The sequence below is a fragment of the Boleophthalmus pectinirostris genome, unplaced genomic scaffold (assembly GCF_026225935.1).
Source record: "Boleophthalmus pectinirostris isolate CB_2022bp ecotype Guang Dong unplaced genomic scaffold, ASM2622593v1 HiC_scaffold_20, whole genome shotgun sequence".
In the NCBI taxonomy this organism is placed as follows: Eukaryota; Metazoa; Chordata; class Actinopteri; order Gobiiformes; family Gobiidae; genus Boleophthalmus; species Boleophthalmus pectinirostris.
Window position 1 is genome coordinate 23,262,995 of NW_026571153.1, and position 10,988 is coordinate 23,273,982.

Consider the following 10,988-nt stretch of genomic DNA (forward strand, 5'->3'; position numbering starts at 1 on the left):
AAGTAGAAGGTTAAAGCTGTTAACTTGAAAACTACCACTACGTGACATCATAGGGTGGAAGTGGAACAGAGCATTTTGAGTTTTGGATCTGTAGACAGACTAATGATAAAGGTTTACTAAAACATGTAAATGAAATAAAACACAACTCCAGTTATACCACGACTCACAAAAGTCAGTTTTGCGTCTCTTTACAGAGGGACTCCGCCCACAACCACATTTCTAATAGAGCTGCTAAACTGGGGCAGGGGAGAGTGACTAGGATGAGGAGGGGTGGGGTTTGGAGGTATAAGGAGCACTGTGATTGGTCAAACAGGTATCCACAAACTCTGCCCCTGCAGCCATTTTCGAACAGAAAGTTGCAAATTTATTTAGTTGGCACTTAAGTTGCTAAAAATCCCAAGGAACAGATAACACCAAATACAGTCTATGATACACAGTTTAGCCGAGAAAGTGGATTTATTTCCTCTTTATTTTAAATGGCCATGGTCCTGTTCTTGAAACTGAGTCATAAACTACTGTAAATGACCCTGTTTAAAAATGTTGTCCTAGTGGATTTTTTGTTGTTGTTTTGTTTTTGTTTGGTTTTTTTGTTCTTTGTTTTGCCTTTTTTTTATTCAACATGTTCAAATACAGGGACATCAAAGACCCACAAAATCACATAAATAACACATATGATACCTGGGGTGATATGGAGTCAACTACACAAGAGAGCATAAAAACAAAAAACAAAACAAAACAAAAACTCATGCATACTTAACCAAATAAGATAAATTGTAACATGAAATGTAGTGGAGAGTGATATTGTTGTAAGTATTTTCTATAGATATTGTATATTTTAATAGCTTTTTTTTTGTTTTTGGCCTGTTTTATTGTTTGGAAAAAAAATGTTGTATTTCATTATAATAATTGTGACTATTTGGTTCATTTTGACTCCATTTTGTTTTGTATATGATATTTGGCAGTAATAGGCCCCGGCTGCCTGGCTAGTTCCACGTCTCTCAAAACTGCAGTCGCACTTCCTGCTCCATTCATTGTGAATTAGCCAAGTTGTGCTCAAATAAATCTATATTTAAATATCAGACAGTTGACAGCAGGTTATAGATACATAATCACTCTAACTGTAAATATTTTGAATTTTGCAGAAGTCCTGACGTTGACACCCACTGTGACTGTCATCAACACCACCCAAACCACAAACAGCTCCTGTGTAGTTCTGACACAGTGCAGCTCAGAATTTCACAAAGACGTGAGCTACAGGTGGACAGTGAACAACAGGAACTACAATGGACCCATGCTGGAGTACCCTCTTACATCACAAGATGGCACCATTACCGTTATATGTACTGTGTTCTAATATGGTCAGTGAGGTGTCAGAGAGCAAGAGCATCAACTGCCAATCAACCAAAGGCAATGATACAGGTTAGTAGTAGTTGTAGTAGTAGTTGTTGTTGTAGTAGTTGTTACCAGAGGTGGATACAGTAGCTAAAAATGTAGTCATGTAAGAGTAACGTTGCTTCACAATAACATTCAACTCAGGTAGAAGTACAAAGTAGTGGTTCAAGAAAGTATTTAGGAAAAATACTACTCGAAAGTAGATCAACTGTCTGGACATAATATCTAATTTATAATTTGAAGTTAACCTAATTGTATGAACAAAATATTAAATATTGCACAAATTCTGTTATTTTCAAAGGATAGACACAAAATGAGACAAATTACTCTCAGTGGGCAGAGAAACATTTCATTCATTCAAAGTACAGTTATTTCAACAAAAAATATTACTCAGTTAGGAGTTAAAGCACTCTGAACAGTACAATTTCTTTAAAAAAAGTTACTCATGTAAATATAATGGTTGTTAGTGTATATATGGAAAAATATCTTAGACTTCCAGGTAAAACAATACTCACTTTTTGTCTTTTTAGTCAATTCTAATGGGCCTATTATTATTGCTGGCCTGGTGTGTGCTGTCATTCTTCTCACCCTGATAGTCGTCTGTTGGTACAAAAAAACTACAGGTAAGATTTCAGCACTAAATCACAAGAAGAACGTTTCAGTGTTTTTCAGTATCTTTTTATTTTTTACAGAAAGATGCCAGAACAGGTGGGTCTTATTCAGATCATTTTAAGTTAGTGGTTTGTATCATAAAGAGTTTTATTTAGACTACCAATCAAAAGTTTGGACACACTTTTTCATTCATGTTTCCTTATTTCTATGATTATTCACCTGTAGATTCTCACATATGGAATGTCGGAAACAAAAAATAAACTCAAAGTAACTCCAAACTTGTTTTAGATTTTTAAAAATAGCCACCCTTTTCTTTGATCACTGCTTTGCATTTTTAGCATTTCTTGACCTTGATATGACACAGCTTGAAGTGAAAACCATTTCAGGAGACTTTATCATCACTGAGAGAAGGCCAGGGGTTTGCAGCACTGTCAACAAAGTAAAGGATGGATACTTTGAGGATTTGAATAGAATACTCTTTTTAATTGTATTCTCTGTATAGCGTCTTTGAGTGTTTAGAAAAGTGCTATATATATAAAAAATAATAGTGATGATGAAAAACATATTTAATTGAGTTAAAACACTTTTTTCCTTTCCTCCAATTCCATATATCATGTTTGTATCATATATTTGATGTCTTCTATATGTAGAAAATATAGAAAGAAGTAAACAAAAAAACATACAGTGAATGAGAAGGTGTGTCCAAACTCGTGACTTGTCGTGTAAACATAATCTTGATGTTTAAGTGACGCTGAAAATGACCCGGAGGATTCACCTGCCGACAATCAGCAGCAGTTGTATTCATCTCTTCTTCACAGTCAGTTCAACTAAACAAACAATTCAAATTCAACTTTATACAACTGTTGTAATAATTTAACTTTTTAAACATTATCTGCAGGTGATGTTAATGTCTATGAACCTATCAGAGGCTCAAACAGCAAAGGTACAGTATGGATTAGTATACAGTCAACTTTAAAGGATCTGTATTACACTATTTTCTCATCTATTTATAATGTTGTTTTCTCATTACAAACATACCTGGAGTTGTGTTTTGTTTCATTCATACACAAATCCTGCATATTTAGGCTGAGTTCTTCTGTTATACAGAAAACACTCTGTTCCACCTTGTGATGTCATGTGGCAATACTGGAAGCACTCCACTGTGTTTTTCAATTCCATACACCTTCACCAAATATCATTTGGATGATTTCAGCCCTGGAATAGCAAATCTCTACTAAACTAAAGGTAAAAGGTACTTGTTAACTTGAAAACTCCTGCTTCATGACATCACAAGGTGGAACAGAGTATTTTGAGCTGAGAGATGTCAACAGACTAATAATAGGATTACTCAAACTGTGTGAATGAAACAAACAAAACTTCAGGTATGTTTTGATGAGGTAACATTATAATACGGCTATACTGTAAGTTCACAAGAGTCAGTTTTTCTTAATATAGGACCTTTAAATGTATTAAAACATGTTTCCTTTTTTTGCAGATGCTGAGGAAACAAGCGACTATGCAAATGTCAATATCTCATGATCGGAGTTCATTCAGTGTCTCTTATTATTTGCATTATTTTACATAAGTCTGACCAGTCCAGCTCATAAGTCACACTCAGAAGACAGAAATGAACCTGTCCTGAATAGCTTTAGAATGATCTTGAGCTGAATCAGAACAATTATAAGAGCACATAGACTAGTATACGCCCATGGACCACTATGGAACATACCTGCAGAACTGAGGGAGTACAGAGATATAAGGCCACACAGGAATATAAAACAAAAAACTATGATTTAATGCTCAAAATTATGTTCTATTGTTTAAATACCCTGTTACTTGCACAGTATGTTGTTATTTATTGAATTTTTTTACATTGTATTTTTTCATTTGGGCAATTGCTGAAGCACTTTCTTTTTTTTTTAACCACAAACCTATAAGAGAGCTATGTATCTATCTCTTCGTATTAAAGTGTTAATACAAAGGTTTGTGTGCATTTTTAGGCAGCAGATCGCCCAAAACAAAATATCGGTCTGTGCTGGAGATTTACACTTAAAAAAGGCCAAATATCGGCATGGTATATCGGCCAAGCAATATATCGGTCTATCTCTATTTGAAATCATGCAGGTCAAATATTAAATAAAGAACACACTATGGTATTTCCAAAGAATTAATTTATGTTATATATCACATTTAAAGGTGCAATGTGTAACTTTTTGGTAGGAGGTCTGTCACCTGCTTGTTTCTATGGATACATCATTGTTCTGCCTGGAATATTCCACAGTATGACATTAAACAGCACTAATTTACATTTATTCAATTACAGGTGGTTTTATAGCTCAAAAATACCTAGAAACCAGGCATTCTGTCTGTGAGCGGGGTCACCTCTCCACAGATCTGACCTGTAACTTCGCCTGGTTTGACCTCCATGAGGTTTAATGCCATACTGTGAATCATTCCAGACAAAGCAATAATCAATAAGCAATCTGCATGGAGAATAGCATTTGACAAACCCTCCACCAGAAAAGTTACACAATGTTAACACGATTTCATGATTTCATATTGTCAACATGAAGCTTTTGTCTCTTGTAGACTTAGTCACAAAACCAAAATGTTTACTCAATAAGAGTGCTGTTACACTGTAAAATATATTACTTAAGTGGAAGTAAAAGTGTCTGAAAACTACTATATGTTCAAGTAGGGAACAGTCCAGTTACTGAACTGAACACAAGTTTCAGTTTAGTAACTGGACTGAATTTGTGTTACAGTGAACTAACTTTGTATGAAATATTTCACAATGTATTTTATTATTATTATTAATTTATTTATTTAAACCACAAAGAAAATAAACTGTAGCATTTTGAAACATTGCAGGTGAAAATAAATACAATGATTTTTCTGAGTACATCACTGTATAAAATATGATCTTGGTGTTATCTAGATATGTAAAAATGACCAAAAGTGCACATTTTCAGTATTAGAATCTAAATAAAGGTTTAAAAAATCTTGGACATATTAAGATGTATTAAAGGTGCACTGTGTAACTTTTATGGAGGAGAGTCCACCATCTGCTGGTCTCCATAGATGTGTTATTCTTTTGTCCTGGATGTCCTGCTGTGGCATTAAACTTATCCATCGCGCATTTACTCAATAACATGAGCTGTTATTGACCTAAAAACTTGCATTCTTACTGTGAATGGGCTCGCCTCTCCACAGACCTGACATGTAACTTGGCCCTTATGATACCACCTGCTGTCTTCATATAGATAAACAAATGTAATGCCATACCGCGGAACATTCCAGGCAGCACCTCCATGGAGAGAAGCAGATACCTTCCACCAGAAAAGTTTCACAGTGCAGCTTTAACATGAAGGTGTTGTACCTGATTTATACTGTTTTAAGCTGTTTTAAAAATGAGCATTTACTTGCATTCTGAGCATACTAATTACTCCACCACAATGAATTTAAAAGCACTTTTCACAACTTTCAGAAACCAGAACAGAGAGCTGCTGTAAAGATGGCAAAACACCTAGTCTCCAAACGCGCACTTCCTGATTATCGGTCAATAAAATGCTTTGTAATTAGATGCAGACAGAACACAACAGTCTTATTTTGACCTCATACTCTGCATATTTGTCCCAGTACATATATGTCTGTACTGGGGCAAGATATTTTTTGCTCAAGCACAGAGGAAGGAATCAGACACAGAGCAATTGTAAAAGCCCCGCCCCTCTTGGCTGTGATTGGTTGGAATTGTGAGGGTATTGTCTGAGGATGTTCTTCCTGTAGCCGGCTTTAGTTTGAACACAGCTGTAGTTTGAACACGGCTGTAGTCTGAACATGGCTACAGCGTGCATGTTTTGTCTCGTGTTTTCGTATTGGACTTTACCAGCTCATGTCGACTCTCCTCCAGGTAAGACAGGAATTAAACCAGGACTAAACCAGGACTAAATCAGAACTAAACCAGGACTAAATCAGAACTAAACCAGGACTAAATCAGAACCTAAATCTTTGTTCTGGTAGTTAAATTCGCGTCCTCATACATTTGTTGTGTGATAATTCCTAGTGACAGTATCTGACAGCTGTGTGCTGGCTGCATCAAATTTAAAACTGTTTTTATTTCATTCACAAACAGGAAGTCAGATTGGAATGCTTACTCTCACTTGGTCCATGAAAGTTGTGAAATGTGCTTGTATACTAAGACCTGGTCTTAAGAATGAGGCATGAGTTTGGACTGAGGCCAACAGTGAAACTGGGGCAGGTTCAAATCTGCCAAAATGTCATTACAGTGAAAAAGGCACACACATAGCTGGAATTATATGACCCCGTTATGAACTTAAAGAAACCTCATGTAACTTTTGTGGTGTGTTGGCGCACATCTGATTGTCTCCAAGTAAATGATGAAATATGAAATGTTCGAGAGTATGGCATTAAAATTATGTCTTTTGTCACTGTGGTCGTTTTGATTTCTCCACAGATCTAACTGTACTGGGCCTTGTGCCATACTCTACTTGCTTACATGGTGATTATGCCACACTGTGGAACATTCCAGGCAAAGCAATAATATCTCCATAGGGACAAACAGATGGCTGACAGTCTCAGAAATGTTACACAGTGCACTTTAACAATTAGATCATCTGAATGCTGAATTTAAATGACAGATTAGGACTTCAAACATGCTCAGAAGAAGCAGGATAACGAGTATTGAAAAGACCAAAACTAAACCAGGACCAGGACCAGGACCAGGACTGGGGAAAGGACCGCTGTGTTTGACAATATTCAAATGATTTTATAGTGACTCTGTGCAGAGCAAACAGAAGGAGCATCGCCTCCAACTCACAAACCAAAACCAGATCAACAGGTCATTCTGCTTTGTGCCCAACATAAAATAAACAAAGAATCAGAGGGGCACAGGAGGCTGCTGCATCAAAAGTCATGCTCAGTGGCAATCGCTGTGATGTCATAATCCCGCGTCACAGGGGGAGGGGCCTCCTCTGCAGAGACCAAAAAGAGTAACTTTACAATTATGAGATGGTGAAATACTAATGGAATACTCAAGGCTGCTATAATACTGTACTGTTTAAAGTACATACTCGTCCCCAATCAATAAATCAAACAAATAAAAATAATAGTTTTTTTGTTGTAAATTTGTACATTTAACCTATTCTCCTTAAAGAATATTATAAAAGCAGCAGTTTGTGTCAAAAATCAGACCACTGCACACTGTATTTGTAAATAAATCAAAAATCACTTTGGTGACAAACCAAGAAGAGACACATGTAGCAAATGTGGCTCTAAGAATAAAAATACCTGCATTAATTTGAATAAATACAAAATTATTTTAATGCCACAATGTTGAACATTTCCACACAAAACATCTCCATCCATGGAGACAAACAGGTAGCACCACCGAGAGTGGAGTGAATCAATAATGTGAAGGAATGTCTTTCAGTGTAAAATATAAAATCTATATAGATACATGTATGTACATTTTTATTACTAAACTGGCTGCAGCAGTAGTGGAGTTTTTCACAGACAAGGCCCCTCACCTGTTTGCATGTGTCTGCAGAGAGAGACCATGATAACAGTGGACAGCACATAGGGACACAGCACCAGCAGGTGGCAAATCAGAGCCACAGCCAGGGGGCGCTCTGAGGGGGGAGGAGTCTCTGCTGAGGGGGGTGAAGTCTCACTGAAGGGGCTTGGGGTTGGGTCAGTGGGTGGTCTTAACTCTGTGAAAGAAAACATATGAGTCAAACAGCAACAGTGAGGTGCAGTTTTTAAATATGCTAGTCAACATGAATGGTGATCTGGCTCCAACTGTATCACCCTCCCTATTGTTAAAGGTGTTGAAACACTAAAACAAAACCATGACTAAAGTCAGCTGTAGTTGGTGGTACTGAGGACCTGTGCTGCTGAGCTGTTTTCAGTCTGGAGTTACCTTGTGCAGACACAGTAATGCTGAGAGCTTCAGACATGTGTGCTCCTCGCTCACACCAGTACAGACCACTGTCCTCTGGAACAAGTGCCCCAACTGTACACACACAGAGTCCTTAAGTCTGCCCCAGTCATCCTCACAGCGCCCCCGGGTGTTTGTGCTGGTATTTTCTGACCACAACCCAGCGTCCAGAGGCCTCAGGAGGAGTGCAGATCAGAGACACTGAGTCCCATCTGACGAACTGGAGCCTGTCAGGACTCACTCTCAGACGCACTGTGAGAGACACAATATTTTCACACAACAGTTACTGCCCTCTGTCCACAGTTTACGGCTGGAGCAGAGCTGAGTAATTATAGGGTAATGAGTGATCTGGAAATGTTAACTGGAGACATGTACACAATATAATGCTGCTTTCAAGTGGTGTCCAGTAAAACATAAATACTATTTTCTGAGCGGAAGTTAGTGCCCACTGTCTGAGAAATGTCACTGTGGAAGCAGCTTTGATTAATTAGGAATGCTGAGTTGAGTTTAGTCTTTATTTGAATGGACAATGTGCAGTAATATTAAGGTCATAAAGCAAATATTTCCTTCACCAGATTAGAGGCAAAATGCCTAGTTTCCATTGGGTTTTGAAAAAAGAGTTCACAACAGATGAATGATTTTTGTATATGCTCAAAATACTGAGTCACGAACAGAAGCAGAAATGTGAATAGCCGACATGCATGCATGAACGCTGTGTAATAGCTGAGGTGGCAGAGGCACATTTCAGAGAAGACCTGCACACAAAGTCCATCAGTGCTCTTTTCTCTCAGATTTGTTACACCTCCACAATAAAAGTAAAGCATATAAATCATTATTGATCCCTGCCCAGTGCAGTGGCACTGGACTCCACTGATGTCAGTGAAATGGCTGAAAATCACTATCCTTGACCACCCTTGACTGTTTCAGAACTTTAATTTCATTTTTTTTTTTCTACATATAGGTGAATAAAAATATGCCTGAATGAAACAAAAGACATCCCCAAATGTATTTTTGCTGAGAAATATTATATCAGGGCTAATAGGTGAAAATAGAGCTGAGAGACTGACCTTGGAGTGTGGGGTAGAACGGACAAGTAAAGACCAGTAAAGCCCAAACTACAAAAAAAGAGACAATTTTACAGAAGTTATTCAATTTTAAATTGAAGACAAAAGAAAACCTGAGTAGTTACACTCACAGAGCAGAGTGGTGGCTTCCATCACACCTGTTCCTCTAGTGATGTTTGTGAAGCTCTTCCTGTGAGCTCTTTACTTTTGTCAGACCAAACCACAAATGACTAATGCAGCTCCTTGTTGTGCTCAGACCAGTCTCTGCATTTACACCACAAATGTACCAATGTACCAATGTACCAGTCAGGAAAGTGCTTTTGTTTTTAGACTCTGCATATTTACATGTGTATATGCAGTGTTGGGGAGTAACGGATTACATGTACGGTGTTACGTCATCAGAGTACAAATTGTAACTGTATTCAGTTACAGTTACTGTTTTCATGAGTGGTAATTGGAATTACCGTTACTTTGTTGAAATAAATGGATTACATGGTGGTAGTTTTCACACATTTTGGGCTAAACCAGGACTAAAACCAGGACTAAACCAGGACTAAACCGGAACTAAACCAGGTCTAAAACTAAACCAGGAAAGGTGTAAACAATATATCACCTAACAGTAGGTGGACATAATTTCAGGCAGCAGTGATCTCATATAGAAATCATTTTCTCTATCAATATTTTTTAATATGGTTAAGTAAAGACTGGGCTTTTAATTGTCTTTAAGCAGACTTATCTTATGTTAAGATTTCCTCATCTTTGCTTCTCTACAGCAAACAACTGCCTATTCATGGAGACTTGGGCTCAACAGACAATTTGAAGAGACCAAACATGAATTTTCAGGATGTGGTTGCTACATGTAGTTTTAAAAAGCAAGACAATATCAAGTAATCCAATGTATTCAGATTACGTTACTCACTTTAAGTAATTTAATGGATTACGTTTCAAACTACATTTTAGCATATATATGTGTGTGTGTATATATATATATATATATATATATAATATATATATATATATATATATATATATATATATATATATATATATATACAGTATGTATATATACATATATATATACATATACAGTATGTATATACATATACATATATATATATATACATATCAGTATATATATATACATATACAGTATATATATATATATATATATATATATATATATACATATACAGTATATATATATACATATACAGTATTAGTTGAAACTATTGCACTCCAATTGCACAAAGGCTGTCATTAACAGTGTTAACTTTGTCTGTTTTAGTGCCAGAGAAAATCAGCACCCCATTTAAACTGGAACTTCCCTGCCAGGCCCCTGAAGGTGAAGTTGTGATCCTTGAATGGAAACTGAAGGGTAAAGACAGATATGTCCTTTTGTACAGAGACGGCAAAGTGCGACATAATGAGCCAAAACCCATTTTTCTCAAAACGAGTGGAACTCAAAGATTCACATTTAAAATCTGGAGATCTCAGTGTGATCCTGAAGAACATTACCTCAATGGACAGTGGGATGTACACGTGTGAGGCTAAAATTTCTTCACATGAAAAAAAGAAAATCTCCCATGAAATGAATGTGACAGTGACAGAAGCAGGTGAGAGTTTGTGGAATTATTTCATTATCTCATTTGTTTTATTGAGTTATGGCTTTGAAAACAATAAAAGTCATTATAATTTGATAGTTTAATTTAAGTGTCAGTTAATATTGTTAAAAAGTTTAAATTTATGTTCATATTTCCTTCTGCTGAGATTCAGTGAGATTAACAGTGTAAACTTTGACTCTGTTGAAGATGAGCTGTTTGTGAATCAGTCTGGAGTGGTTGAGCTGCCATGTTCGTCTCCAGGGGGCGCCACAGTTCATAATCTAAATTGGACTCTGCAGGATCAGGAAGGGAAAGAGCATCACCTCCTTCACTTCAGGTTGGTTGGGTCAGAGACAGACTCAT

The 10,988-nt window shown here is 36.8% G+C and overlaps 1 protein-coding gene and 2 long non-coding RNA genes across 4 annotated transcripts in view; all 3 read left to right on the plus strand.

The window, feature by feature from the left end:
* Positions 1–10,988, plus strand: part of LOC129409736 (uncharacterized) — a 100,471-nt gene that overhangs the window by 12,283 nt on the left and 77,200 nt on the right. The window lies entirely within an intron of this gene.
* LOC129409741 (uncharacterized) lies at positions 1,922–3,527 on the plus strand. 2 transcript variants are annotated; one of them, XR_008632535.1, is made up of 4 exons: positions 1,922–2,015; positions 2,085–2,821; positions 2,903–2,947; positions 3,500–3,527. It is a non-coding gene; the product is annotated as an uncharacterized LOC129409741 (long non-coding RNA). The 2 variants fall into 2 exon arrangements; XR_008632534.1 differs by having other exon boundaries at positions 1,965–2,821.
* On the plus strand, positions 5,801–10,962 carry LOC129409739 (uncharacterized). The gene is made up of 3 exons (XR_008632532.1): positions 5,801–5,914; positions 10,310–10,637; positions 10,833–10,962. It is a non-coding gene; the product is annotated as an uncharacterized LOC129409739 (long non-coding RNA).